This window comes from Mytilus galloprovincialis, chromosome 12 (genome assembly GCF_965363235.1).
Source record: "Mytilus galloprovincialis chromosome 12, xbMytGall1.hap1.1, whole genome shotgun sequence".
Taxonomy (NCBI): Eukaryota; Metazoa; Mollusca; class Bivalvia; order Mytilida; family Mytilidae; genus Mytilus; species Mytilus galloprovincialis.
Window position 1 is genome coordinate 15384475 of NC_134849.1, and position 10414 is coordinate 15394888.

Below are 10414 nucleotides of genomic sequence, written 5' to 3' on the forward strand. Positions count from 1 at the left end.
CTTCCCTTTCATGAATATGACCTACCGAATTAGACTATTTACCGGATTTGTAATCACTTAAGCAACACGACGGGTGCCACATGTGGAGCAGGATCTGCTTACCCTTCCGGAGCACCTGAGATCACCCCTAGTTTTTGGTGGGGTTCGTGTTGTTTATTCTTTAGTTTTCTATGTTGTGTCGTGTGTACTATTGTTTTTCTGTTTGTCTTTTTTATTTTTAGCCATGGCGTTGTCAGTTTGTTTTAGATTTATGAGTTTGACTATCCCTTTGGTATCTTTTATTACCACTGGGTCGATGTCTCTGCTGGTGGACATTTTGTCCCCGAGGACATCATCCGCCCAGTAGCAAAACTACAATTGCATGAACTTACGAAGATTAAACAGGAAACTGGCTCGGACGTCGCCCAGTATAAAAAGGTCCGAAACAGACGTCACCATGGACACGGTGTCGTCTGATACGGCAGGTGTCCCCTCATCACCAGACATGACAAATATCTCAAACACGACTCATTCAGATCATCGTCCTAGTGACAATAGCAATATTACACATATACAGCCGTGTTCAGTTCTCCTTAAAGACATTTTGGTGTTTGATGACACAGTACAACACTGTCGCATTTCAAAATGTGAGACCAAAGGCTGCAAAACTTGTGCTATTTTAATTACAGATGCTGAATTCACTAGCAATTTGACCAAGAAGTCATATTTTACCAGAAGTTACGATGATCTGAATTGTAAATCGATAAATGTCGTCTACGGATTAGAGTGCAACCTTTGCGGATTGGTATACGTCGGTGAAACGAAAGGAAGGCTTAACAAACGTATGTGCGGGCATAGATCAGACATTAACCTTAATGCTAACGACATTCTATACCAGCATTTCAATCAGCCCGATCATTCCATCGTTTCTATGACAGTTCGCATTATCGAAAAGATATACCATAGCTCTAACAATCCTAATCTTTCAACGACTCTCCGTAGACAAAAAGAAGACTACTGGATTAGACAATTGGGAACTGCAACACCTTATGGCTGCAATGACAAAATTGATGGTATAGGTATTCTATCTAGTCCTTCGTGTAACTCGGTGAATGTGATGAATATTTTCAACTCGACTCCTCGACGTAGACGCAGTCATGGTCATCGTCATTATACATCACCTTCTCTGCATGATGTCTCTATTAATGACTTGCTGCCATTCATACAAAAGCCGTTAGGTATTCATCACATTCGCACGAAACTTTATTCATTACCCCTTTCGAAACTTCAGTCTCTGTTCAATTTATGTTTGGAATCCACTGTTACAAACCCTCATTCAAACCAATACAAACTTGAAGCTATAATTTCGGATATTGCAAGTCGCAGACTTTTCAAGCCAGTTCGCATTGGAAAAGATGAAAAAGAGAAAAGATCTTTTCTTAATCTTTCCTTTGCCAACAAAGGTCTCGATGGCGTTAACCTAGGCAATATCCTTCATCATAAATTAGTGCAATCGAAAATACCTCCTTATTTCAAAGACCAGTCTGTACCAATAATTTCTTATACCTATACCAAACCTATTGCAACTAAAATTTTCAATTACAAACGCGTTTTGCAGGATCTCGATATTGACGACTTCAAGTCTAAACCTCCTGATTGCACTTGTGCTAGTTCCAAATTCACATATAATCCTGCTGGCCACGTTATTACCGGTGACCTTAACATTGTTAATAACACTTCTCTACGAAATGTGTTATCGAAAGGTCCCAAATATCGTGAGCCTAAATCCATCAATTGGAAATACAACTTTAAAATTTTGATGGATTCAGTCGAGGATTATGCCAGGCAATGGGCTAAGCGCGAGAAGGAAGACGTAGACACTCTTTCCGAATGGATTAAGGCAGTGAGGTCGTTGATACAAATCAGAATTAAGAAACTGAATGGGTCCATCAATGCCCATGCTACGTCAATCTTTAAAGACCCAAATGTTGCAAAACACCTATCCGACCTCCATGACAAATATGTTGTTGTCCCTGCAGATAAAGCCCCAAATAACATCGTTTTTGTGTGTAAAAGTCACTACATCAACTGCTTGATAAACGAATTAGGTATTGACAATTCACTTGGTAACTCAACATATACCCTCACGACACTTACCAAAGAGGAAATCCTGGATAATCATAGGTCTGTTCTATGGTCCTTTGGAATTTCAACCAAAGATGAAGAACTGGATCTTCCATCACTGTATTGGATACCTCAACTACATAAGTGTCCTTACAAACAACGGTATATTGCTGGGTCTTCCAAGTGCTCCACGAAACCTCTTTCTAAATTATTAACATCTATTTTATCAGCAATCAAAGACGGGCTTCAAAGTTATTGTGAAACTGCCTATTCTAGAGGTGGCGTGAATCAGATGTGGATACTTAAAAATTCAAAAGATCTTTTAGAGTACATACAATCTAACTCTCTTTCATCTTGTAACAGTATTAAAACATTTGACTTTTCTACCCTGTACACAAGTATTCCACATTCCAAACTAAAAGACAAATTGAAAGAGTTGATATTACTTTGCTTCATAAAAAAGAATGGCCAACGTAGATACAAGTATCTTGTCTTAGGGAGGGATAAATCCTACTTTGTAAAGAATCACTCTGATTCAAACAAAAAATTCTCTGAAACTGATATTATCAAGATGCTTGATTTCTTGATTGACAACATATTTGTTACGTTCGGAGGACGTGTTTTTCAACAGACTGTCGGCATTCCAATGGGAACAAACTGTGCCCCTCTACTCGCCGACTTGTTTCTTTATTATTATGAGGCTGACTTCATGCAGGAACTTCTTAGGAAGAAAGATAAGAAGTTAGCAATATCCTTTAACTCTACTTTCCGCTATATAGATGATGTTCTTTCACTAAACAATTCAAAATTTGGTGACTATGTGGAAAGCATCTATCCAATCGAACTAGAGATAAAGGATACTACAGATACAGTTAAGTCGGCTTCATATCTTGACTTACATCTAGAAATTAACAATGAGGGTCGGTTGAAAACAAAACTTTACGACAAAAGAGATGATTTCAGCTTTCCAATTGTGAACTTTCCATTTCTAAGTAGCAACATTCCAGCAGCACCTGCATACGGGGTATATATCTCCCAATTGATACGATATTCCCGTGCTTGCATTTCCTATCATGATTTTCTTGATAGAGGTTTGCTGCTCACAAGGAAGCTATTAAACCAAGAGTTCCAAATGGTGAAGTTGAAATCATCCCTTCGTAAATTTTACGGACGCCATCACGAGTTGGTTGACCGTTATGGAATAACCGTTTCACAAATGATATCGGATATGTTCCTTACGTCGTAACTACAATCCCCTTCCCTTTCATGAATATGACCTACCGAATTAGACTATTTACTGGATTTGTAATCACTTAAGCAACACGACGGGTGCCACATGTGGAGCAGGATCTGCTTACCCTTCCGGAGCACCTGAGATCACCCCTAGTTTTTGGTGGGGTTCGTGTTGTTTATTCTTTAGTTTTCTATGTTGTGTCGTGTGTACTATTGTTTTTCTGTTTGTCTTTTTTATTTTTAGCCATGGCGTTGTCAGTTTGTTTTAGATTTATGAGTTTGACTATCTCTTTGGTATCTTTCGTCCCTCTTTTATTACCACTGGGTCGATGTCTCTGCTGGTGGACATTTTGTCCCCGAGGACATCATCCGCCCAGTAGCAAAACTACAATTGCATGAACTTACGAAGATTAAACAGGAAACTGGCTCGGACGTCGCCCAGTATAAAAAGGTCCGAAACAGACGTCACCATGGACACGGTGTCGTCTGATACGGCAGGTGTCCCCTCATCACCAGACATGACAAATATCTCAAACACGACTCATTCAGATCATCGTCCGAGTGACAATAGCAATATTACACATATACAGCCATGTTCAGTTCTCCTTAAAGACATTTTGGTGTTTGATGACACAGTACAACACTGTCGCATTTCAAAATGTGAGACCAAAGGCTGCAAAACTTGTGCTATTTTAATTACAGATGCTGAATTCACTAGCAATTTGACCAAGAAGTCATATTTTACCAGAAGTTACGATGATCTGAATTGTAAATCGATAAATGTCGTCTACGGATTAGAGTGCAACCTTTGCGGATTGGTATACGTCGGTGAAACGAAAGGAAGGCTTAACAAACGTATGTGCGGGCATAGATCAGACATTAACCTTAATGCTAACGACATTCTATACCAGCATTTCAATCAGCCCGATCATTCCATCGTTTCTATGACAGTTCGCATTATCGAAAAGATATACCATAGCTCTAACAATCCTAATCTTTCAACGACTCTCCGTAGACAAAAAGAAGACTACTGGATTAGACAATTGGGAACTGCAACACCTTATGGCTGCAATGACAAAATTGATGGTATAGGTATTCTATCTAGTCCTTCGTGTAACTCGGTGAATGTGATGAATATTTTCAACTCGACTCCTCGACGTAGACGCAGTCATGGTCATCGTCATTATACATCACCTTCTCTGCATGATGTCTCTATTAATGACTTGCTGCCATTCATACAAAAGCCGTTAGGTATTCATCACATTCGCACGAAACTTTATTCATTACCCCTTTCGAAACTTCAGTCTCTGTTCAATTTATGTTTGGAATCCACTGTTACAAACCCTCATTCAAACCAATACAAACTTGAAGCTATAATTTCGGATATTGCAAGTCACAGACTTTTCAAGCCAGTTCGCATTGGAAAAGATGAAAAAGAGAAAAGATCTTTTCTTAATCTTTGCTTTGCCAACAAAGGTCTCGATGGCGTTAACCTAGGCAATATCCTTCATCATAAATTAGTGCAATCGAAAATACCTCCTTATTTCAAAGACCAGTCTGTACCAATAATTTCTTATATCTATACCAAACCTATTGCAACTAAAATTTTCAATTACAAACGCGTTTTGCAGGATCTCGATATTGACGACTTCAAGTCTAAACCTCCTGATTGCACTTGTGCTAGTTCCAAATTCACATATAATCCTGCTGGCCACGTTATTACCGGTGACCTTAACATTGTTAATAACACTTCTCTACGAAATGTGTTATCGAAAGGTCCCAAATATCGTGAGCCTAAATCCATCAATTGGAAATACAACTTTAAAATTTTGATGGATTCAGTCGAGGATTATGCCAGGCAATGGGCTAAGCGCGAGAAGGAAGACGTAGACACTCTTTCCGAATGGATTAAGGCAGTGAGGTCGTTGATACAAATCAGAATTAAGAAACTGAATGGGTCCATCAATGCCCATGCTACGTCAATCTTTAAAGACCCAAATGTTGCAAAACACCTATCCGACCTCCATGACAAATATGTTGTTGTCCCTGCAGATAAAGCCCCAAATAACATCGTTTTTGTGTGTAAAAGTCACTACATCAACTGCTTGATAAACGAATTAGGTATTGACAATTCACTTGGTAACTCAACATATACCCTCACGACACTTACCAAAGAGGAAATCCTGGATAATCATAGGTCTGTTCTATGGTCCTTTGGAATTTCAACCAAAGATGAAGAACTGGATCTTCCATCACTGTATTGGATACCTCAACTACATAAGTGTCCTTACAAACAACGGTATATTGCTGGGTCTTCCAAGTGCTCCACGAAACCTCTTTCTAAATTATTAACATCTATTTTATCAGCAATCAAAGACGGGCTTCAAAGTTATTGTGAAACTGCCTATTCTAGAGGTGGCGTGAATCAGATGTGGATACTTAAAAATTCAAAAGATCTTTTAGAGTACATACAATCTAACTCTCTTTCATCTTGTAACAGTATTAAAACATTTGACTTTTCTACCCTGTACACAAGTATTCCACATTCCAAACTAAAAGACAAATTGAAAGAGTTGATATTACTTTGCTTCATAAAAAAGAATGGCCAACGTAGATACAAGTATCTTGTCTTAGGGAGGGATAAATCCTACTTTGTAAAGAATCACTCTGATTCAAACAAAAAATTCTCTGAAACTGATATTATCAAGATGCTTGATTTCTTGATTGACAACATATTTGTTACGTTCGGAGGACGTGTTTTTCAACAGACTGTCGGCATTCCAATGGGAACAAACTGTGCCCCTCTACTCGCCGACTTGTTTCTTTATTATTATGAGGCTGACTTCATGCAGGAACTTCTTAGGAAGAAAGATAAGAAGTTAGCAATATCCTTTAACTCTACTTTCCGCTATATAGATGATGTTCTTTCACTAAACAATTCAAAATTTGGTGACTATGTGGAACGCATCTATCCAATCGAACTAGAGATAAAGGATACTACAGATACAGTTAAGTCGGCTTCATATCTTGACTTACATCTAGAAATTGACAATGAGGGTCGGTTGAAAACAAAACTTTACGACAAAAGAGATGATTTCAGCTTTCCAATTGTGAACTTTCCATTTCTAAGTAGCAACATTCCAGCAGCACCTGCATACGGGGTATATATCTCCCAACTGATACGATATTCCCGTGCTTGCATTTCCTATCATGATTTTCTTGATAGAGGTTTGCTGCTCACAAGGAAGCTATTAAACCAAGAGTTCCAAATGGTGAAGTTGAAATCATCCCTTCGTACATTTTACGGACGCCATCACGAGTTGGTTGACCGTTATGGAATAACCGTTTCACAAATGATATCGGATATGTTCCTTACGTCGTAACTACAATCTCCTTCCCTTTCATGAATATGACCTACCGAATTAGACTATTTACCGGATTTGTAATCACTTAAGCAACACGACGGGTGCCACACGTGGAGCAGGATCTGCTTACCCTTCCGGAGCACCTGAGATCACCCCTAGTTTTTGGTGGGGTTCGTGTTGTTTATTCTTTAGTTTTCTATGTTGTGTCGTGTGTACTATTGTTTTTCTGTTTGTCTTTTTTATTTTTAGCCATGGCGTTGTCAGTTTGTTTTAGATTTATGAGTTTGACTATCCCTTTGGTATCTTTCGTCCCTCTTTTACAACTTGGAAAGAATACAAGCTATAGCAAGAGACCTTAAAAAGGTATACACTGCTAGCGCTCGTCACTTTCGTAATTTACGAAAGGGTTTTCTCATTGACGAAAGTATTTTAAATCAATTTCGTCACTTAAATTTTGAATGAAAAAATATTCTCGCATTAAAAACTAGAAATCTACCTGTCTTTTTGTTTTTGACAAGTTTATGACCCCCAGGTAATTAACATTTTCAACAGGTGTAACAAGTTGTGATTACAACTAATCTGTTTTTCGCCATCCGATGGGTCACTAATCCGTTAATTATTAATAAATCCTCATAATTGACCATTATAATTATTTCCCCAGGAAAATCAGTCAGTTGGCATTTCAACAACCAGGAGTATAGTTTCCTCATTTGATCGAACTAATTTGTTCACCCCGGACAGTTCGCATTTCAATTTCATTATTTCTCAAACGATCACAATTTGAAGTTCGTTTGTCGTAGATTCGTCATTTGAACTTGTAACTTGTATTGCATAACTTCCTCCAATGAAGCTAAAGGAGCACCTCAATCAATGAGTATTCCACCACCAGTTCAAAAGTACATCTATACTATTAAACGAGAAGACCTCATTTTTGGTGTCGCTTCTCTTCTTTCCAGAATAAATTAATCAACACGCCTCTGTGTCCTATAGGTACAGTGCATAGTTGCATTTGTCATCCATTCATATGATTATTCAGATTGAGTTATTTTAGGAGAAAAACGAGAAAAAAGGCATCCGGATATTGTCCCGTCATTGTACGAAATTTTAAGTCAGATTAGACTTCCGGTTTGCGTTTTTCTGTATACTTTGAACATACATATACTACGAATAAAGTGTATTTTCAGAATTTTATCTGCTATCATTTTCAAGTTTACTATCCACGGCGGTCACAGAGTTTATTAAATAGAGAGGGTCTGTATACTATATCAATGATCACCATGGATCGATTAGTAAACTTAGAATTGAAAGTAAATACGCTTTATTTATATAGTAATGAATGTTCATAATATACAGATAAGCGCTAAAATTATTCATGTGAACTTTTGATACTTTTTCTGAAATTCTCCACTCATTAAATCTTTTACAAAATTCATTGATTACATAAAAAAAAGAAGATGTGGTATGATTGCCATGTTAAGACAGTGGCGGATCCAGAGGGGGGGGGGGGTTCCGGGGGTGCCCACCCCCCTTTATTTTTGCCGATCAATGCATTTGTATCGGGACATATGTTTTGCACCCCCCTTTGCCCTGGGTGCCCTGGGTTAGCACCCCCCTTTCGAAAATTCCTGCATCCGCCCCTGTAAGACAACTCTCCCCAAGAGACCAACATGACACAGATATTAACAACTATAGGTCACCGTACGGCCTTCAACAAAGAGCAAAGCCCATACCGCATACTCAGCTTCAAAAGGCCCGAAATGACAATGTAAAACAATGCAAACGAGAAAACTAGCGGCCTTATTTATGTACAAAAAATGAACGAAAAACAAATATGTAACACATCATAAACAAACGACAACCACTGAATTACAGGCTCCTTACTTAAATAAATGTTCATAACATACTAAATGTATGTTCATATTGAAATTGATAGAAAACCAAAAATTGGGATCTTTGGAAATAAAGGTGGAGGGTAAAAAAACATTTTCCTGTCCCCAATAACCTATGACTTATGATACTTTTGCTGAAATTCTCCAGTCATTCTGTATTTTACAAACTTCTTCCAACAACACTTTACATACTTTAAACTACGCTCTGAATGCCCGCGATTTCGCGGGTGTGTTCTAGAAAGTAAATACACTTTATTTATATAGTGAATGTTCATATAAATATACAGATAAGCGCTAAAATTATCCATGTGCACTTTTGATACCTTTTCTGAAATTCTCCAGTCATTAAATCTTTTACAAAATTCATTGATTACAAAAAAAGAAGATGTGGTATGATTGTCAGTACGCTCTGAATGCCCGCGATTTCGCGGGTGTGTTCTAGTATATCTGAAATTTTAAAATATAAAAGTCCCACAGGTAGACATCTATCAACGCATTTTCGTCACAATTGATATAAATTAATTGCATCAAAAACTTTTGACAATTTCCATTTAAAAAATATTATATAGAACTTTATTCAAAACGTTCAAATTGTCTTCACGAGTTAAACAGGTGCTTCCTGTACTTTGTGCTACGCATGCGTGAAAGTAGTCCTATAACTATTTATAGACCCTGATAAAAAAAAAACGTAAAATACGAAAAATCATTTAGAAGCAATTAAACGAGAGAGACAAATACATATCTCTCACTAAAGGAATTAAAACAGAAAAATGACAATTTCCTGATGAATCCGGACTCGTTTTGAATTTACTATCCACGTGTCACTTCCGGTTTTCGTTTCATTTTAAAACCGAAAGTAGTAAACGTTATCTATTCTTGGTTTGTTTACAACCTCCTTTCAGTCGTTATACTCGTTCCAAAAAGGATTTTATACAGTACCAACTTAATAGAAATGATTTCCAGATATCGATTTAGACGATTTATAAAGATAATGATTATGCAGTGATAAAATCAAGGATTTATATACATTTGTAGTAAGAAGGTCTTACTATACAAATCCTTGATAAAATCATTGCAAGTTAATTTCTACTGTGATTCCTTGTTTAAACAAAAATGAATCCAACTTGTGTTGTTCAGGAATGTCCTCTGGAACAAACTGAAGAGAAATTGTGAACTAAGTTTCCACATCCCATGTCAGAATCTTTCATAATAAGGGCCAATACAGTCAAATCATACAATACCAGTCATGCCTACAAGTCCTTTAAAATCTGACAAAGTCAAAGATGAAGCTAGTAACATATTATATCCTTGGTCCCTTGCTGTAACACAAAAAAAAGTTAATTTTCATGGCGCGCAAAAGTGACTAGAGCCCTCAAAATCCTAGCTTAAACCCTGAGTCATTACTATGTTCTTTTTAATTTGGTATTAATGTCAGAAAGACAAAATTACATGTATAAAAGCCTGACATGCAAACTTTCACTTGACTTTGTTCAAATGAATTTTAATACTGAGTCTATTAACTTAGGTATTATATAACCCTTACATGCCTTCAGTAATTAAGTACTATGCCAAAAGAAAATATTTCAAAGGAAACACATATTTACATCAAACTATGAAACTTGTGATCTACATAATATTGTTTTTCTAGGAGTTGTGCCCCTTTGACCTTATAATTTTGGCCTTAAAATATTACTTCAAGTTTGTCATTTCAACCTTTCTGAAACAACACAGCATAATGACATGACACTTTTAACATAATAAGGATATGCTATGTGTACATTTGTATATAATAATGACAGGAAATTGTGATTAAAGTAGGAGTTA